The sequence below is a fragment of the Trichomycterus rosablanca genome, chromosome 4 (assembly GCF_030014385.1).
Source record: "Trichomycterus rosablanca isolate fTriRos1 chromosome 4, fTriRos1.hap1, whole genome shotgun sequence".
Classification (NCBI taxonomy): Eukaryota; Metazoa; Chordata; class Actinopteri; order Siluriformes; family Trichomycteridae; genus Trichomycterus; species Trichomycterus rosablanca.
Window position 1 is genome coordinate 50,689,924 of NC_085991.1, and position 19,342 is coordinate 50,709,265.

The window sequence follows — 19,342 nt, forward strand, 5'->3', positions numbered from 1 at the left end:
TTGACAAACTCCAAGCGGGCTTCCATGTGCCTTTTAGTGAGGAGTGGCTTCCGTCTGGCCACTCTACCATAACGGCCTGATTGGTGGAGTGTGTTAGCAAAAGTGTGTGCCATTCCAAATTAGGTTCAATCAACTGAATTTACCACAGGTGGTCTCCAATTAAGTTGTAACTTTCTGATGGCACTGTACATGTTAAAAAAGAGACAAAGTCTGTATTATAAACCCATAAAAAGATGAAGCAAACGTCCTCAAATTCTCTCCCAAATACAAACTCAACGCTGCATCTTGTAGATCAGAGTGTAAAACTCAACAGCTAAGCAAATAATACATCTGCAATTTAAACAATGGATTTTTTTTCTCATTATACTATTATGTGATTGTTATTAATTTATTGTAGAATTATTCAACAATAATCTTTATTTAAATCTGTAATCTCATCAAATCTGTATTAAATAAGTACAAAACATGACAAACCTTCAACTGTAACGGTAACTGGATCACTGTACTCCGAATAGTAGTGGTTCTCTCTTTGTGCTATACAGTAGTACTCTGTTGTTCCTGTATTAGAAAGTTTCTCACCGAGTTTGTTGGTGGTGGTTTCAGCTGCAGAGATATGAGGTTTTACACTCACAGTTGGTTTGGGTTTTGCTGTTTAAAGAAAATTATGAAGCTTTTAAACTTTTAGTTCTTTTACAACAAATAAATAATTAAGTAATAATTAATTTAATCACTTTCATTCTCTTATTTTTCTCAAACTCAAACCAGAATCAGCTGAAAAAAGCTACACTGCTAAAACTTCCCTAAATATATCACATGACATACATTGGTGTGAGAAAGTAAGTACCCCCTTTAAAAACAAGTAAAAAATAGCTTTATATAATATTTTTTTTTCATCGAGCAGCTCCAAGCAACATCCTGTTATATATTTCATTTACTTATCATCTATTAAATTAATACCAGAACTGAAATGATGTGAACAGACTGATGAACACACACACCCACACACACACACAAAGTTTCTGACACTAGGTGTATGGAGCTAATTTAGTGCCAAAACTTCGCAAACAGAACGTATTCTGTAAATATGATTCGATTTGTAAACAAACACAACATGATTTACAAATATAAAACACGACTATCTAACGCACACGGTGTGATTTACAAATGCAAAACACCACTGTTGCAAATGCATATGTGACTTTCAAATAAATGCACAGCTGTTTTCTAATACACTGCACTTCACAAACAAATAGAACACGTTTTACAAATACAAACGCTGTTCCGCAAATGACGTTTGTGACTCACGTGACTTTTGGCACTGTTCTGGCGCTTGTGTCACACAGCGTCAGATTTTCTCACAAATGCATCCCGATCAGAAAGTACAAATGCGTCGCACCTGAGCAGTAGGGGGCGCTGTGGTACACTTTTCAGCATTTACTGGAGCGGTCAAGCAAGCCTCCACTTCCAAATGCTCAATCAAATCAGTAGTGATGGGAATTTCGGCTCCTTTAAGAGAGCCGGTTCTTTTGGCTCGGCTCACTAAAAAGAGCCGGCTCTTTCGGCTCCCAAGTGGCTCCTTAGATTTTTTTGTTGCTTAAATTAATTTATTACCAAATTACATGTAAAATCAATTACTAATGTAAAAAAACATGTTTATTATTTAAATTGCTTTATTTATATACTCAACATGGAACAGAGTGCTCCAACAATAAATTATAAAATACAAAAACAAAGACCCAGATCTGATTGTGTATATTATTTGTACGTTTGCATCTAGAGTGGGGCGGCACGGTGGCTAAGTGGTTGGCACTGTCGCCTCACGGCAAGAAGGTCCTGGGCTCGATCCCCAGGTGAAGAGCCCGGGTCCTTTCTGTGTGGAGTTTGCATGTCTTTTCCGTGTCCGCGTGGGTTTCCTCCGGGTGCTCCGGTTTCCTCCCACAGTCCAAAGACATGCAAGTGAGGTGAATGTTCCTGTCATGAATGTAACCAAAGTGTAAAACGTGACGTTAAAATCCTAATAAAAAAAAAAACATAATAAACAAGCATCTAGAGTGAAACAACACAACATCAATGAAGCATCACTCACACTCAACAAAATATAAATGAAAATGTGCAAAACAAAAAGAAAATCCAGGTGAAAGCATCCAGGTGACAGTATTTGTAAGTATTTAGTGAAGATTGGCATTCAGGAAAACCAAGGAGCTCATCTTTGATAGGTTGATCCTGTTTCTCCTTTCTGTTATGATCTGCCCCGTTAAAAAAGATTCTCTCTGAGGGGACAGATACACAGTCTATGTGCCATCACATGTATAAGATGTGGGTAGACTGAACACTTGGTCTCCCAGTGAACACTTGGTTCAGTGGGTCTGAACTTCTCTGTAAAAGGGGCTTCTCGTGTCCAAACTTTACTATGTCTCCTCTCACTCATTTTCCTCACCTTTCCAGCGTGTAATGTCTGGCTGTGTAAAGAGCTGAGTTCTCTCTCTCTCTCTCTCTCTCGTGCGCATGTGCGGGTGTGAGCGGTGGAGCGTGGTGAGCGGCGTGGTGAGCGTGGTGAGCGTGAGTGGCGTTATTTGCCAAAAACTTTTTCTTTAGTTTGTTTTGATTAAATTAATTTTGAAAGTTGCGTGTAAGTGTTTGAGTGAGAGCGCACGTGAGTGTTTTGTGTGTGTGTTTGTGTGTGTGTGCGTGAGGTGCGCGGGGAGTCTGCTACCGGCATTTTTGCTGGAAGCATGGCTTTCCCAAACACCCGGTGCTTTGAAAACTTGACACGCCGGCACGGTGTGAAGGTTGAGTGCCGGGTGAATGTGGAGGAGTGCTGTTTGGCTGCGGGGGTCGCAGTCGGCTATAATAACATATTGTCTGCATCACGAATGAACAATGCAGTGGTGATGTTTCTGTCTTCTGTGGAGAAAGCAAGTGAGCTGGTTCAGAATGGAATTGTGATTAATGAGAGACTTGTGCCTGTTTTACCCCTCAGTACCCCATCTAAAAAAATTACCATCTCCAATGTACCCCCGTTTATTTCTGATGCGCTAATAGCACAGGAACTGTCAAGGTTTGGTAAACTTGTCTCCCCTATTAAAAAATTACCCCTAGGCTGTAAATCACAACTAGTTAAGCATTTGGTGTCATTCAGAAGGACGGTGTTCATGGTGTTAAGAGATGGTGAAGATGAACTAGATCTGGTTTTAAAATTCAGAGTAGATGGTTTTGATTACACTGTGTTTGTAACTTCTAACACTAGTATGAAGTGTTTTAGGTGTGGAGAGTTTGGACATCTTGTCCGTAATTGTCATCATAGTGCTAGCAATAATGGTAAAGATACTGAGTTAGGGGATAGGAGTACTGGTGAAACAGGGCCTAATGAGACTGAACCGGCAATGTCTGTTCCCACTACGGCTGCTGAAAGGATGACAGTGCAGGACACAGAGACGTTGTCGCCAGCTCAGATACCTGTAGGGGATGAACTGGTCGAGGTTGAGAATGCTCAGGAGATGTCCGCTGAGGCTGCACCGGCCGAGGGTGAGCCTGTCCAGGCATTACCAGCGGCAGGAGAGCCCGTTGTGGAAAGGGCCCCTGTGGAGCAGGAGGTTTTGAACTTAAGGAAACAGGGTGATCAGATTTGTGATGACTGTAATGAGAACACCTCAGTAGAATCAGTAGTGAAGGATGGAATGGAGGTACAAATGGAGGAAGAAAATGTTTTTAAAATTCCAATTAAAAGAAAAAAGCGAGCTCGAGGAGAAGGTAATAAACAAGCTAAAACCGAGGTTAAAGCAGTGAGTGAAATGGAATCAGAGAGTGACGGATCTCTCTCAGACTCAGGCTGGTCCGTGTGCTCGCAGGAGGAGAGCATGCCTGTACTGTACAAAGTTGAAGAAATTAAACAGTTTTTAAAAGTCACTAAGGGGCGAAGAGGTATTCGTGTTGAAGATTATTTCGCAAACTGTGCTCAATTTGTACATGATGTCAAGTATTTTAGGAAGGAAAAGGTTTTTACTGAATTAGAGTTTTTTAGGTTGAAAAAAATACTGACTAAATGTAATAAAGAGAATATTGAAGCGGATGTATAAGATGAGCTGCTGTTCCTGGGTCCGAATGACCTTTATTTTAAGCCATTTTTATTTAATTTTATTAATGGGTGATATTAGAATTGCAACTCTAAACATGAATGGGGGAAGAGACTGTGTAAAGCGAGCGAAGCTGTGTGAGCTGGTGAAAATGAAGGGGATTGATGTTACCTTTCTACAAGAAACACACAGTGATGCTAGTAATGCCAATGACTGGGCTAAAGAGTGGGAGGGGCTTGGGTTTTTAAGTCATGGCTCTTCTACCAGTACTGGTATTGCTATTCTTTTATCTAAAAATTTTATACCTTGTTCTTACAAAGTGGAAGAGATTTTAAATGGTAGACTTTTAAAGGTGACAGCAGACTTTGAAAATGAAACTTTTGTTTTTATTTGTATTTATGCTCCAACTAGGGGAGTGGATAGGATGCTGTTTTTAAACACACTGAACACTGTCATTGCAGGCTGTAATTCTACTGACTTTTTAATACTGGGTGGGGATTTTAATTGCACAGCAGACAATATAGACAGAAATCATTCAGAACCGCATGCCGCATCCCGTAAACGTTTGTGTGAGCTGTTAGAGACTCATGACTTGTGTGACATCTGGAGGAACTTTCACAGCAGACAAAGACAGTACACATGGGCTCATTCTAAAGACAATGTACTCTCATTGGCAAGGCTGGACCGTTTTTATGGTTTTAATTATCAACGTTCTGCTTTTACACACTGTTTTATCTCACCAGTTGGTTTTTCGGATCGTTCTATGGTCCAGTGTACAGTACGGAAAAGTAATGTGAAGCCACAGAGCGCGTACTGGCATTTTAACACTGCACTTTTAAATGATGTTAATTTTATAGAGTCTTTTACTTTTTTTTGGAAGGTTTTAAGCTCACAGAAAACAGCTTTTACCTCAATTCAACAGTGGTGGGATGTAGCAAAAATACAAATTAAAATGTTTTGTCAGCAATATACTTTTAATGTCACTAAAGATACAATCAGATCGCTTAAAGCTCTGGAGTGTGAAATAGTGGAACTGCAGTCTTTAGCAGAGACCACAAGAAATAAGGAACACATTGAAGCATTAAAAACAAAAAAGACAGCTCTAGCTGACTTTTTGGACACAAGAGTGCAAGGGGCTCTGGTCCGATCAAGATTTCAGTGTGCGTCGGAAATGGATGCTCCTTCTAAGTTTTTCTTTGGTCTCGAGCGGAGTAACGGACAGAAAAGATTTATGCATGCAGTGCGAATAGAATCAGGAGATCTCTTATTAGATCCTTCTGAAATTCGCAGGCAGACAGTACAGTTTTTTTCAAAACTGTACAAGAGCGAGTGGACTGAGGTTAAACAGGTCGAAGAACGATTCTTTAACGAACATAACCAGCTTACACAAGAGTCTGCTGAACAGCTTGATGAGGAGCTATCCCTAGGAGAGCTCTTTGAGGCTCTCCAGGGAATGGAGAATGGTTGGGCGCCAGGTATCGATGGCCTCCCAGTCGAGTTTTATAAAAAGTTCTGGTCAGTGTTGGGTCAGGATGTCTTGAAAGTTCTTCAGAGCAGTATAAGGGACGGAGTGCTACCGTTGAGCTGCCGGAGGGCAGTCCTGACCCTGCTGCCAAAAAAGGGGGACTTGACTGAATTAAAAAACTGGCGACCTGTCTCCCTGCTATGTACAGACTGTAAGCTGCTGTCAAAAGCGTTAGCCTCGAGACTGGGTAAAGTAATGGAGCAGGTGGTACATCTTGATCAGACATATTGTGTGCCTGGAAGGTCAATTTTTGATAATGTGTATCTAATTCGGGATGTTTTGGAAGTCTCCAGACTGTTGGGCTTGAAAGCTGGTCTAATTTTTTTAGATCAAGAAAAAGCATTTGACCGAGTTGAGCATGAGTACCTGTGGAAAGTATTGGAGTACTTCGGTTTTAACTCAGGTTTTATAGCAATGATTAAAGTTTTATACAGTGACATTGAAAGTGTAATTAAGGTTAATGGGGGTTTATGTGCTCCTTTTAAAGTTTTTAGAGGTATAAGACAAGGCTGTTCCTTGTCAGGCATGTTGTACTCATTAGCAATTGAACCACTATTGTGTAAAATAAGAGAATGTATTTCTGGACTGGTGGTGCCTCCTTGTACTGTTCCTCTATGTGTTTCAGCATATGCAGATGATTTAGTTGTAATAACAAGTACCCAGACTGATGTGGACATTTTAACTGAACTTTTAAATGATTTTAAGGTTTTATCATCGGCTAAGGTGAACTGGAATAAAAGTGAAGCAGTTTTAGTTGGTGAGTGGGATGGTGCAGAACCTACACTCCCATATGAGTTGATGTGGAAGAGGGGTGGTTTTAGATACCTGGGAGTGTACTTGGGGGACAATACTTGTACTGAAAAGAACTGGGATGGCATGGTTGAAAAAGTTAAAGCACGTTTAAATAAATGGAAATGGATAGTCCCCCAAATGTCCTATAGAGGAAGGGTACTTGTTATTAACAACCTGGCAGCATCATCACTATGGCATAAATTAGCATGCTTGGACCCCCCAACAAATTTTTTAGCAAAACTGCAGGCTGAGTTGGTGGATTTTTTTTGGGACCGCTTGCATTGGATCCCACAAGGAGTTCTATACCTGACAAAGGATAAAGGAGGACAAGGACTTATTCATCTGGCCAGTAGGGTTGCTGCTTTCCGTCTCCAGTTTATTCAGAGACTCCTCATGGGACCCAAAGAACTGGTTTGGAGGGCAGTGGCTTGCAGGATTTTGCACACAGCGGGAGGTCTAGGGTTGGACAGAACTTTGTTTTTAATGAACACTAAGGCACTGGACTTTTCTGGGTTGCCTGTTTTTTATCGTGGACTTTTTAGAGTTTGGAATTTTTTTAAAATACAAACAAAAAATGACTCGTCTTTGCACTGGCTTTTGGAAGAACCTCTGGTTTATGGAACACGGCTGGATTTAACTGGAGGAAACACCCCTGCACTGACTAAAACCCTTGTTTCAGCAGGAGTCACAACTCTACGTCGGCTGGTGGACATTGCAGGACCTGATTTCACGCAAGCAGAGAATGTGGCCACACGTTTGGGAGTAAAGTCCATCCGTGTTGTGAGTAAGGTCCTCGAGAGATGGAAGTCTGTCCTTTCACCTGAGGAGCGGGAGCAGATGCAGGAGTACAGTGCGGGGGAGGTTTGCCCTACAGAAGACGACCCCTTCCCAGACATCACAATCATGCCAGATTTACAGGACTGTGAAGGCCCTCTGTTGGAGTCTAAGGAGGAATCCAGCATAGATTTAAAGACTGCGTCTGGTAAAATGCTGTACAGAGCCTGTGTAAAGGTTCTAAACAAGAAAAAACTGAATGGAAGGACTGACACACCATGGCGTGATGTTTTTAAGTTAAGTGATGATGTTAAGCCAGAGTGGAGAGCACTATATAAACCCCCATTAACTAAGAAAGTTGCTGACATGCAGTGGAGAATTTTACATGGTATTATCTCAGTTAACGCTTTTATCTCTGTTTTAAACCCGGAGATTTTACCACACTGTCCATTTTGTAATCAGAGGGAAACAGTGTTTCATGCTTTCATGCACTGTTTTAGGCTGCGTCCCTTGTTTGAGGTTTTAAAGAATGTTTTTAGGTATTTTAATGTGACTTTTACAATCCAGACTTTTATCCTTGGTTTTAAATATGTTAAAAGAAAAAAGTCTGAATGTCAGTTGATAAATTTTATCCTTGGGCAGGCAAAAATGGCAATATATATCAGTCGTAAGAATAAGGTGGAGACTGGTAATGACTGTGAAGCCACGAGGATTTTATCAAGACTTGTTAGATCAAGGATTTTAATTGATTTTAAGTTCTATAAAAGTATGAAAAACCTGGAGACTTTTAAAGAAGTGTGGTGCTGTGAAGAAGCAGTGTGCTCAATTAATGATGATGAGCTCTGCTTCACACTTGATTTCAGTTAAGCCAAAATTGTTTGATTGTACAAATGCTTTTTATTTTTACACAGTGAATTATTTTGAGGTGTTTTAATATGATAGAGTGGTTCAGATAATTTTTGTACTGAAAAGACTGGTTTAAATAAAGAAGTGTAAAAAGTCAAAAAAAAAAGTCTCTCTCTCTCTCTCCCTCTCTCTCTCTCTCTCTCTCTCTCTCTCTCTCTCTCTCTCTCTCTCTCCCTCTCTCTTTCTCTCTCTCTCTCTCTCTCTCCCTCTCTCTTTCTCTCTCTCTCTCTTTCTCTCTCTCTCTCTCTCCCTCTCTCTTTCTCTCTCTCTCTCTCTCTCTCTCCCTCTCTCTCTCTCTCCCTCTCTCTTTCTCTCTCTCTCTCTCTCCCTCTCTCTTTCTCTCTCTCTCTCTCTCTCTTTCTCTCTCTCTCTCTCTCTCTCTCTCTCTCTCTCTCTCCTGTTCGTGTGCACGCTGTCTCAATTCAATTCAATTCAATTCAAAAGTGCTTTATTAGCATGACAAATATTCACATTTGTATTGCCAAAGCGCATTTACAAACTAGATAATAAATGAAAAAAAAAAAACAATTGCATACATAAACATTTATATTAATTTAAAGAATGTTCAATAACATTAGTAATTAGCCTTAAAAAATAACAGAAACAAATTAGAACAACAAGTATATAAAGTGTGTATATGTATGTGTGGAAAAAGTATTTGTAAGTGTGTGTGTGTTTGTGTGTGTGTATGATGGTGTGTGTGTGCGAGTATGTGTGAGTGTGTATGGGATACAGTATAAGGTCACTCACTGTCCCTCACCTGGTGGCAGGTGTGTAGGTAGAGAGCTGCGAGTGTGCAGCTCGCTCTGTGCTCCCCCAATAGGTAGGGCAGCTTGTCAGGGTTTGAGAGAGAATTAAAATTGGGGATAATTTTGTTGATTTTGGTAAAATATTGTTTTCGAATGTGTGTGTATTTTGTACATTCAGTGAGGAAGTGCAGCTCTGTCTCTATCTGGTTTGAAGAGCAGTGTTTACACACTCTCTCCTCTCTGGGCATCCAGGACTGTCTGTGTCGTCCCGTCTCGATGGCCAGGCTGTGTTCGCTGAGTCTGTACCTTGTCAAGGTGTTTCTGAGTTTTGGATCAGTTATAGTGCTGAGATAATCTGCCACACTATACTGTCTATTTAGAGCCAAATAACATTGTAGTTTACTTTGGAGTTTAGTTTGTGTTTCCCAATAGGCCAAAAAGTTTATCTTTAATTCATGTGTAATTTGATCAGTTCTGATTAGGTTCTGGTCTTGAGTCTTAATAGTGTTAGTCTGTGTTAGTGGTGTGTTAGTATGTGTTAATGGTGTTTTGGTGCAGTGACTCAGGACCAGTTGGATGAGGGGACTGGTATCTTTGCTCAGCTCTTGGTATTGCAGAGCTTTGTAATGATACGAGTGTGGGTCGCTCTCTTTTAGATGATTCCAGAATTTTATTGCCCTTTTTTGTATATTAATAATAAGTGGGTATCGGCCTAATTCTGCCCTGCACACATTGTTGGTGGTGTGTCTGTGCACCTTTAATATTGTTTTACAAAATTCTGTGTGCAGGGTCTCAATTGGATGTTGTTCCCATTTGTTAAATTGTTGGTGTGTAAGCGGGCCCCACACTTCACTGCCATACAGGGCAATTGGTTCAATTATTGCGCCAAATATTTTGAGCCAAATTTTGATTGGGATTTCTACAGAAGTTTGTTTTTTTATGGCATAGAAAGCTCTGCGTGCTTTTTCTTTCAGTTCATTCACTGCCAGGTTGTAGTTTCCTGATGAACTAATGTTTAGTCCAAGGTAGGTATAGTTTTTAGTGTGTTCAATTTCATGGTTTCCTAATTTAAATGTGTGTTTGGTTCCCTGAGATCTGGATCTTTTCTGGAAGGTCATAATTTTAGTCTTTTTGAGGTTGACTGTCAGGGCCCAGGTCTGACAGTACTGCTGCAGCAGGTCCAGTTTGTGCTGGAGACCCTGAGCACTGGGGGACAGCAGGACCAGATCATCTGCATATAGCAGGAGTTTAATCTCTGAGTCGTGTAGAGTGAGACCGGGCATGGCCGAGTGCTCTAACATGGAGGCCAATTCATTAATATAGATGTTAAATAGAGTTGGGCTCAGACAGCAGCCCTGTCTCACTCCACGCTCCTGAGAGATAAAATTTGTTTGTTTATTGCCAATTCTTATTCCGCACTGGTTTTCTGTGTACATAGATTTGATAAGATCATATGTTTTACCCCCTACACCACTCTCTAATAGTTTGTAAAACAATCCCTGATGCCAAATTGAGTCAAAAGCCTTTTTAAAGTCAATAAAACATGCAAATATTTTTACATGGTTTTAAACTACATATTTTTCGATCAGGGTGTGTAGGGTGTAAATATGATCGGTTGTGCGGTAATTTGGTAAGAATCCAATCTGACTTTTACTCAGGACATTGTGCTCAATAAGGAAGCTTGAAAACCTTGAGTTAATAATACTACAGAATAACTTCCCCAGATTACTGTTCACACAGATGCCCCGGTAATTATTAGGGTCGAATTTATCTCCACTTTTGTAAATTGGTGTTATGAGACCTTGATTCCAGATTTCAGGGAAGGAACCGACACTCAGAACCAGGTTAAAGACTTTTAAAATGGCCAATCGAAATTTGGAACTGCTGTGTTTAATCATTTCATTCAGGATTCCATCAGGTCCTGATGATTTCTTTGGTTTTAATTTATTTATTTTATTAAGGAGTTCCTGCTCAGTAATGGAGGAGTCTAAAGGGTTTTGGTTATCTTTAATAGCCAATTCAAGTTCTATAAGTCTTCTATTGATGTCATTTTGTTCTGAATTTGTGTTGAATGTTATGTTTTTAAATAGTGATTGGAAATGGGTTGTCCATATATCCCCATCCTGAATAGCTAATTCTTCGTGTTCTTTTTTATTTAGTTTGTTCCAATTGTCCCAAAATTGATGTGTGTTGATTGACTCCTCAATTAGTGTCAGTTGTTTGTTTGTGTGTTGTGCTTTTTTGGTTCTGAGCGTACGTTTATATTGTCGAAGCTTTTCACAGTAAAGAAGTCGTATGTTAGTGTTGTTTGGGTCTCTGTGTTTTTGATTTGATAATGTTCTGAGTTCTGTTCGTAAATGTTGACAGTCTTTATCAAACCAGCTGTCATCTTTTGTAAATTTGGGTTTTAGTGTAGATCTAAGTTTTAGTTTTGCCTTCTCTGCTGTTCTTCTAAAGATTAGATTAATATTTTGGACTGCCTGATTTACTCCTTCTTTACTGTGAATGTACGCAGTGTCCAGAAAGTTTTCTAAGAGTGTTTGAATTTGGTGGCTGATGATTGCTTTCTGGAACTCTTCTGCGCTGTTCTCGGCCCATCTGTAGGATTTGGAGATGCTGTACAGCTTACTGGGCCGTGTGTGTGTGGTGGGGTTAGTTTCTGTCTTTTTGATGAACACAGTAATTTGGCTGTGATCAGACAGAGGGGTTAGTGGTTTGACAGTGAATGCACTGAGAGAGAAAGGGTCTAAATCTGTTACCATATAATCTACTGTACTGTTCCCAAGAGATGAGCAATACGTGTATCTTCCTAAAGAGTCCCCTCGTGTTCTACCATTGACAATGTACAGACCCAGACTTCGACAGAGCTGCAGGAGGTCTTTTCCGTTTTTGTTTATCCCAATGTCATAGTTGTTCCTGCAAGTGGAAGAGGAATGATTATTAAGGAACATATTACTCGTAATAAAGTGATCTCCCCGTTTTTTTAAAGTGTCTGATTGTGTTCCTGTTCTTGCATTCAGGTCTCCACAGATGAGCACATTTCCCTGGGCCTGGAAATGGCTCGTCTCTCTCTCTAGTTCTGTAAATATATCACCTGAGTAGTATGGAGACTCTGAAGGAGGGATGTAAATAGCACAGAGGAATAAGTCCCTCTGTGATGATAATATAGATTTGTTTAATTTAAGCCAGATGTGGTATTTTGCTTGTTTTATTATGTCTATGAAATAATGTAGGTTTGATTTATACCAGATGATGAGCCCTCCAGAGTCTCTGCCCTGGTGCACTGTGCTCAGTTTTTGGGAGGGTATTATAATTTCCCTGTAGTTTTGGGGACAGTAAGTGACCGTATCAGCCCTACACCATGTCTCTTGTAGAATGATAATGTCAAGGTGTTTTAGCTGTTTGTGTAATTCAGGGTGTAAACTTTTTATACCAAAGGCTGAGGAATTTAGCCCCTGGATATTCCACGTGGTGATAGTGAGTGAAGTCATTTTATAATTATTTTGTCTTAGAATGAGACAAACCAGTCAAACAATCATATATACATGTAGTCAGTTCGGTTTTTTTTTTTTTTTTTTAAACCAGTTTGTTGCAAATGTACTGCAGTAATTGTTTGATCTCACCCATTTCATCAGTGTGTTGTGGTCCTATGAGTGCTTGAGCATAGCTGAGATGTGTTTGTTCAGTCCGGGTGAGGTGGAGTGGTGTTGCTGGTTCTGAATGCTTTGGTTGGTGCCGGTGAGCTGGTGGAGTTGTCAGTACTCCAGGCTGAAGTGATGGTAGTTTGCCTGGTGCCGGTCTGGTCAGGTGAGAGCGCTGAGTAGGTTGAGGTATGCTTTGCTTTTTTAAGTTGTGTCCCATTTGAGTTTTTTTAAAAAGCGGTTGTGTTGGTGGTCGTCTGATGGGTGTGCTGTAGCTATAGGTTTGTTGTTGTAGCTTTGGGAGTTGTCCTCTGTGTTGGTCCGCTGTGTGAGTAGGTGTGTGTCTGCCCAGTGCTGCATCCTTTAGTGTTCTGGCGAATTCTTTTACACTGTTTTTGTTCAGGTGCACATGGTCGTATAGGTGATGGTGTGTAATGTTGGTGTGATGAGCGAGGTGTACATTAGGAATGAGAGCACATCCTCTGGAGATGTAGGAATTTACTTTCCGTATGGTGTCAGGGTGGAAGTCTTTGCGTGGTAGGAGGGTTGATATGATGATTTTAGTGTTGGGGAAGGTCTCTGCAGCTCTTTCTGCAGCTCTGCACATCAAGGCTCCAACACGTTCCTGTTCTATTCTTAAATCGTTTGTGCCTGTGTGAATGATTATATAACTGGGTTGAATTAGGGCATTTTTGTGGAAGATTTGGTGCACATCTTTTATTCTTGGGCACCAAATTTTTGATGTTGTGTATCCTGGGAAAAGCTTTTTCTCCTGTAAGAATTTGCCATTTGAATCAATTAGTATGACGACTTCTGTGTTTGTGTGAGTTCCTGGCTGGATATTCTGCTGGTGTTGTGGGGATGTGGGCATTTCTTGTGAGTGTCCGGGGGTGGGCACGGATGAGGGCTTGGTGGTGAGTAGTGTTGAGGGCCCAGGGGTGGGCTGTGATAAGGGCCCGGGGGTGGGCTGTGATGGGGGTTGGGTGGACGGCATTAGGGGCCTAGGGGTAGACTGAGATGAGGGCTTGCCGATGGGCATCATTGAAGGCCCAGGGTTGGGCTGTGATAAGGGCCTGTGGGTGGGCTGAGATGAGGTCTTGGCATTGGGCAGTGTTGAGGGCCCAGGAGTGGGCTGAGGTAAGGGCTCAGGGGCGGACTGCGATGAGGGTCCGAGGATAGATTGTGACGAAGGCACATGGGAAGTCCTTTTAATGGAGTCTCTGTTGTGCAGCTCCTGTCTGAGGTTCGAGATCTCTCTGGACAGCTCTGCTTTAATGTTTATTTGTTCTTTTTCTGCTTTCTCTTTATATTCCTTTAGCTCATTTTTAAGTTTTTCCTTGTCCTGCTGTAGGTTCTTAATCTCTCCTTTCAGATCCTGTACAGTCACTTTTAGCTGGTTTTTAATTTGGTTGATTTGGTCTCTGAGCTCGGTGTCTGGGTTGGGGATGTTGTGATTAAAAAAGTGTTCTTTGAGTTCTATCAGCTCGGTCTCTAACAGAGCTAGATTGTCTCTGAGTTGGGTCACAGTGGTGCTGAGGTGTGGGCTCGGTGGAGGGATGGTGCAGGGTTTTTTACCTGACTCTGTGTCTCTCTCAGTGGTATGTAATTCAGAGGGGTTCAGACTGTCCCTGAGACACAAGCTTCTGATTGATGGAAAAACATCTGTGAATTTTCCCAGTGCATGTTCACTACCTTGAATCATGACAGTCCCTGTCTGGTACAGGTTTATAGTTAAAAATCTGTGTTCTGCATTTTTATCACAGTCTTCAAATACATAAATTTGACGTCCCTTACAGATACCACGTTTAGTGACATGTTTAAAATGAGAACAGATGGCAGAGTGCCAGTCTTCGGTGTGGTTTGTGTAGAAGAGTAGGTTGTTGGTGGTGTTTTTCCCTTTATTTAGACCACAGTCTTTAAACAGAGTATCTGGGTTTTCTTTCTGAGTTTTGATCTTGTACTGCTGTCTGCTAATCTCTGTCTGAACCTCCTGAGGAAACTCAAAGAGGCGGGGCTTCACTGCTACTGCTGTTACTGCTGCTGTTACTGTTGCTACTGTTACTGTCTCCTCATTGGCCATTTTAAAAGGTATTAATATTTGAATGATACTGGCAGTTTAACTGTCATTAACTGTCACATTCAGCAAAACAACAGCAACTTAATAAACAATTAGCACAGTAAGCCTCTAGAAAATAAATTATAGCTGTTTTATCCTCAGTTTTCTAATCCTTTTTTGTAGAGGGTATGTGGGTGTGCGGTTCAGGACTGTGTGCTTAGATTTCCTACCATCAGTGTGCAGAAGCAGAGCAGATTTGTCCAGGTTTTGTGGAAATGCTGTTTATATGCCTTTGTTTCTACTTTTCCTTTTCCTCCTCTTCCTAATACATGTTAAATCCTCTGTACCTTATTTTCTTCTTCTTTGTGTTATCTTTTCTCCTTCTTCTTCCTTTCCTTCGAAGTTGCTTTGTTTTCTGTCCAGATATGTTATTATTATTATTTTTTTTTTTTTTTTTTGCCTAATCAAGTTATTGTTTTAAAAAACAAACAAAAAACTTATTTTTCATGTTACATTTAAGATTAGTGTAGATATTAACTGTTTTACTAAAATTTATCTCACTCCAGAAACAAAAATACTAAATAAAATCAGGAGCTCATCTTATACATGTCTTCACTCCCTGTGGAATCTCTCTCTCTGTGTGTGTGTGTGTGTGTGTGTGTAACCCCTCCCCTCCTACTCAGTGTAATTACACAAACGCCACCACGTATCTTGACCAGTCACGAGTGGTTTTGACAGAAAAAAAACTAATCGGCTCCCAATCAGGATCCGGATCCCGTCGTTCACTTTAAAGAGCCGGCTCTTAGAACCGGATCGTTCGCGACCGACCCATCACTACAAATCAGCCCCCACATTGTTTGTGAAGATGTGCGCATACTAAACATTACGGTGAAGGCAAGGCAAGTTTATTTGTATAGCACCTTTCATACACAGTGGCAATTCAAAGTGTTTTACACAAGGAAAAAAAATAAAAGCATTAAAACATTCCTGAGATCTAGAACCTCAGAAAGACTTCTAAAAAATAATGTACATATATCAGTTAAAATAATATATAAATATATCAGTTAAAAATGATACATTAATAAACCCATATCTTCCTGCAAATTGTATTTGGGATACAACTTCAGACTTTGAAAAAAAGGGTTGGTAATAACTGCATATAATAATTTTACTTTAAATTTAAAGTCAACTTAAATGTCATCTAAGCTCTTCCATTTTAATTTATATTATTATTAGTTATTAAATGGAATAATCTTGATTACATAAAGTGTTATTGTCATTAAAATAAATTCCACTTCATAATGATAGTACACCACCTGTAGTTTACACTCAGTATCGGGGCAGCATGGTGGCTAAGTGGGTAGCACTGTCGCCTCACAGCAAGGAGGTCCTGGGTCCTTTCTGTGTGGAGTTTGCATGTTCTCCCTGTGTCTGTGTGGGTTTCCTCCGGGTGCTCCGGGTTGCAAAAACATGCAAGTGAGATGAATTGGAGACACTAAATTGTCCAAGACTGTGTTCGATATAACCTTGAGAACTGAAGAACTTTGTGTAATGAGTAACTACTGTTCCTGTCATGAATGTAACCAAAGTGTAAAACATGACGTTAAAATCCTAATAAACAAACAAAAGAAAAAACACTCAGTATCAGACCATTCTGATGTATCATTTCTAAATAAAGACTTTTTTTTGTCACATTTCTATTATTTTCACTCTAAACTGTTATTAAAATTCTCTTTCTGTTTTTAAGGTGTCTCTAAAGACCCATCTCTCCTCACAACATTGTCAATCTACTTCTTGAACCTATATTTCTAACCTATCCTCACACACTTCTGTTTGTTTTGTTTCCTAGTACTGTACAGCGACCTTGAGCTTGGTTAAATGCGCTATATAAGTTGAACTTATTATTATTATTATTTAACAAGAGAATAAGAGAGAAGAGTAGTGTAACATGTTTAGCTCATTATCTTAGCTAGATAAAAGAGAATAGTGTTAGCGCTACAACCTGAAACTGAACAGTGATTAATAACATTACTACATCACGACTGAGGTTTGTTCCCCATAAATGACGCCACTGTTGTGTTGAATCAGTAAAGTACTGTCTTTAATAAGTAAAGCTGCATGAATATTTGAGTCCAGTAAGCGACGACCTGCACCTACATACACCGAGAAAAACCAGCCATGCAGTCACAGTGACCCAAGATTTAGTCTGCAGTGTGGAATCACTGAATGGCCAAAGAAACAAAATAAAAGTAATAAGCCACGAGAGACCGTGTGTTACTGCTATGATTTAATCACGGGGAAGGATGTTTTGGTGTCTTTCCCCGTGATAAAATCATAGCAGTAACACACAGTCTCTCGTGGCTTATGACTTTTATAAAACGATGGTCAACATAAAATATAATACAATACAACAATGTTCAATTTATAAATGTTTTTATTTACAAAAACACTTACATAAAGCATTCTTCCCCGAAATCAGGTAGGCAACATGAGGGTGAACATAACATACGCAATAAACATTCCTGCACAAACACTATTACACTATTTCTGGGACGAAACACTAATGATCAGGATTACTGTTTATATTAATCTGGACATTTCCATGTATAGTACATGACTTAAAATAGTGTTCAACCAAGTTTGTACTTTTTCTTCTCAGTGGCGTATTAATATGGAATTATGTGAGGCGGTCATAGGTGTGTCTATATCAAGGATTTTACAACGCCAAGCTCAGCCAATCAGATTTTAGGACCGGAACTATTCGTTTTATAATAAAGGATTTGGAGCCGCCGACTCAAAGTCCTGACTTAAATCACCGTGAGATGCTGTAAGATCTTAAATGTGCAGTTCATGCAAAAAACTCACCAGTGTAGCCAAATGAAAACAATTCTGTAAACAAGGACTGAAACAAAATTCCTCCACATAGAGATAAAAGACTCCAGTTATAACATCTGATTGCACTTGATACAGGTTGTAAATAAATGTTAAATAAATTATCTTCCATCAATTAAATGATAGTCACAAATCTTGTCACATTTATTGTCCGCCATCTTACCAACGTCAGGTGATGCATGACGTCTCATCGCCACAGTTACAACCATTTTAAAACAAAATTGATTTGATCGTTCTCCATAAAGCTGCTCCTAACGTTGTTCAGGGTTGTACTCTATCATCCCAAAACTGTTTTGCACTGGGGCCCATGAGCTCCTATTTACGCCACTGTGTTTGTCTTACTCCACTTTCCGCCATCTTTCTTTTTTGCTACGAACGCCCTTGCAGCTCCAGTTGCATTATGGGATAGTTTATCAGACCGTAAGTGTGCATTGTTTGCATACTCAAAAATGGCTGCCCAGGCAGTAGGTCATCTGGGTTGTTTTCGCGTACTTTTTAATCTATACTACGTATTCGGACATACTAACCGCTCTTGCATACTGCTTTCGCGTACTGTTCAGTATGGAAGTATGCGATTTTGGACGCAGCTTTACGGTCTACGGTATTGTTATAACTGTGGAGATGAGATGTCATGCATCACGTGACGTTGGTAAGATGGTGGGTGTAGTACGTACGAGGTTGCGTGCATACTGCACACTTGTGTACTGAAAGGGTGTATTGCATTACCGGCCAAGCAGTGTATACTTCCTCAAATCTAGTACGTACCCAGTACTGTAAGTAAGAGATTTTGGAAGCAGCGACAGTTTTTGTCTGCAGTTTGGAATCTGTGTTTTAAAATCATCCTAAAACCGGCTTTTTAGCAGTCCATACCTGTCTCCCGATATAAACATTATAAAGCGCATTTACACCAACCAGCTATAACATAACCAGCTATAGGCTGTTCCCCTAGTGATGCAAAAACACTTTTGCCACACCTAGGAATGGACTCCACAAGAAGTAGTATTTAGCACCACAACAATAACAGAAGATTCGTTAAGGCCTATAAGTTGTGAGGTGAGGCCTCCATAGATCTTACTGATGTGTACTGAGTCTGAGAAAACTGGAGCATAACACTTTGTCCATGAACTCTTTGTTCTTAAACAATTTTTGCAGTATGGCAGGTTGTGTTATCCTGCTGAAAGGGGGATGTAGATAACACATGTCAAAGTAACATCTTATGAATGGCAGGACCCAATGTTTCCCAGCAGCATCTGCTCAGAGCATCACAACACATCTCTTGGTTTGCCTTCTTTCCACAGTGTATCCTGGTGCATCTCCTCCCCAGTTAAGCAACACACACACACCTGACCATCCTCATGATGTAAAAAGAAACATGATTTATCATGATACCCACAGAGGTGTTGTGATGATCTGAGGTAATGCTGGGAAACGTTGAGTCCTGGCATTTTTAGGATATTACTTTGACACGTACCTTGTTCCACTGCTTCATGGTCCAGTTCTACAGTATTACTCAAATGCTGTAAGTGTACATCTACAACCAATGCTAACAGAATCTGTGTTCATTAACCATGAACATTTATGTAATTTACATTAATTTACATGAACAATTAGTAGATTGATGGTAGAAATAGCAATTATATTACACCAATCAGCTATAACATTATGACATGCTTTGTTAGCTCCCTTTCACCCTGTTCTTCAATGGTCAGGACCCCCACAGGACCCCCACAGAGAAGGTATTATTTAGGTGGTGAATGATTCTCAGCACTGCAGTGACACTGACATGGTGGTGGTGTGTTAGTGTGTGTTGTGCTGGTATGAGTGGATAAGACACAGCAGTGCTGCTGGTGTTTTTAAACGCATCACTGTCACTGCTGGACTGAGAATAGTCCACCAACCAAAAATACCCAGCCAACAGCATCCTGTAACCACTG